Source organism: Penaeus chinensis, chromosome 35 (genome assembly GCF_019202785.1).
Source record: "Penaeus chinensis breed Huanghai No. 1 chromosome 35, ASM1920278v2, whole genome shotgun sequence".
Classification (NCBI taxonomy): domain Eukaryota; kingdom Metazoa; phylum Arthropoda; class Malacostraca; order Decapoda; family Penaeidae; genus Penaeus; species Penaeus chinensis.
The window spans coordinates 24493189-24495688 of NC_061853.1; positions in this window are offsets into that span (position 1 = coordinate 24493189).

Consider the following 2500-nt stretch of genomic DNA (forward strand, 5'->3'; position numbering starts at 1 on the left):
AAAAAAAAGGCGTTTTAAAGCAACTATCGAAAAAAGAACAGAAAAGGGAATGTGAAGAGAGAGGTAAAGAAGATAAATCAGAGAAAAAAAAGGTTAAAACGGTAAGAAATAAATGACAGACGAAGCATAAAGAAGAGAATATGGGGGAGGAGGTGATAACGGAGGGAACAGCGTGATTAAGAACAGAAGGCTGGCAGTTACGAGTTCAGGGAGGAGGAGGAGGAGGAAGAGGAGAGGAGGAGGAGGAGGAGGAGGAGGAGGAGGAGGAGGAGGAGGAGGAGGAGGAGGAGGAGGAGGGGAGGGAGGAGGAGGAGGAGGAGGAGGAGGAGGAGGAGGAAGAAGAGGAGGAGGAGGAGGAGGAGGAGGAGGAGGAGGAGGAGGAGGAGGAGGAGGAGGAGGAGGGGGAGGAGGAGGAGGAAGAAGAGGAGGAGGAGGAGGAGGAGGAGGAAAAGGAGGAGGAGGAGGAAAAGGAGGAGGAGGAGGAAAAGGAGGAGGAGGAGGAAAAAGAGGAGGAGGAGGAAAGGAGGAGGAGGAGGAAAAGGAGGAGGAGGAGGAGAAGCAGTAGGAAGAGGAGGGAAAGAAAGAATGTGAGGAGGAGGGAGAGAGAGGAGGTATAGGGTGAGGAGGAGGAGGGAGAAGAGGAAGAGAAGGAGGAGGAGGGAGAGGAGGAATATGAGGAGGAGGAAGAAGATGAATAGAAGGAGGAGGGAAAGAAAGAATAGGAGGAAAGGGGAAAGGAGGAATAGTAGGAAGAGGAGCAGGGATAATAGTAGTAATATGAACAATTATAACAACAACAACAACAACAAAACAACAACAACAGTAACAGTAACAATATCTTATTTCACAAAATATATAGCGATAATAATATTAATAATAACAATGCTATAAAAATAATAATAGCAATGATAAGAAAAAGAGGGAGCAGGTCCTGGCCTACAAAGTGACTACACGCTCCATGCGTTTCATTTTAAATATATTTTATCTTTATTATTTGGTCGTTGGTGATCATGTTTATTCGTTTGTCGTTAATGTGGATTTCATCGTGTGTGTGTGTGTGTGTGTGTGTGTGTGTGTGTGTGTGTGTGTGTGTGTGTGTGTGTGTGTGTGTGTGAGAGAGAGAGAGAGAGAGAGAGAGAGACAGACAGACAGTCAGTCAGTCAGTCAGTCAGACAGACAGACAGACAGACAGACAGACAGACAGACAGACAGACAGACAGACAGACAGACAGACTAACTGACTGACTGACATACAGAAACGAGAGAGACACAGACAGACAGACAGAAACGAGAGAGAGAGAGAGAGAGGAGAGAGAGAGAGAGAGAGAGAGAGAGAGAGAGAGAGAGAGAGAGAGATAGACAGACAGACAGACAGACAGAAACGAGAGAGAGAGAGAGAGACAGACAGACAGACAGACAGACAGACAGACAGACAGACAGACAGACAGACAGACAGACAGAAACGAGAGAGAGAGAGAGAGAGACACGCAGACAGACAGAAACAGAGAGGGGAAACACCAGTATTGTTTGCGTGCATGGGTGCCACGCCGGCCGCGGATTGGCAACACTGGCCTCCACAGAAAACGGACCTTAAAGCGGAAGAGGGAGGCTGGCACTGTGCCAAGATCTCGCGACGGCACTCTTCTCCTCTCCCCTACTTCTCCTTTATTCTGCCGCCTCTCCTTCCTTCTCATCCGATTCCTTGGGTTATCCTCGTATGCCTTTTCGTTTTGTTTTTTTCTTTGGTTATTTCGTGTTTTTTCTGCAATTTTGTACATTCGTTGGCTGTCAAAATATTGGATTTGTTTTACTTTCTCGAAGCCGCTTTCATATTTGTTTACAGTTGTGGTTTGTGTGATGCCTCTCCCTGCCCCGCTCCCCTCCTCCCCCCCATCTCCCCTTTCCCTTCGGTCCTCCCCCTCTCCTTCGCCGCCCCCCCCCCCTTTCCAGAAACTCCTCCTCCTCCGCCCCCTCCCCCTCCCCCTTTCCAGTCATCCCCCCTCCATCTATTTCTCCCCTCCTCTTACCTTCTCTTCTGTGCCTACATCTTATCCCTTCCCCTCCCCCCCCTCCTGGCCAGACCTTTTGCTGCCTCTCCCTCCTAGTCATCCTCCCCCCCTTACCCTCCCTCTTACTCAACCCCCCTCCCTTCCTTGTCAGACCCCCCCCTCCCTTCTTTCCCACGCCCCTTCTACCCTCCACTCTTCTCCCCTTACCCTTCTCTCCCTCCCTCCTTACCCTCTCTCCCCTCCTTTCCCTTCCCCTTACCCTCCTACCCTTCCCCTTTCCCTCCTACCCTCCCCCTTACCCTCCTACCCTCCCTCTTTACCCTCCTACCCTCCCCCTTTCCCTCCTACCTGCCCCCTTACCCTCCTACCCTCCCCCTTCCCCTCCTACCCTTCCCCTTACCTTCCTATCCTCCCCCTTTCCCTCCCTCCCAACCCGTTACCCTCCTACCCTCCCCGTATCCCTCCTATCCTCCCCCTTTCCCTCCTACCCT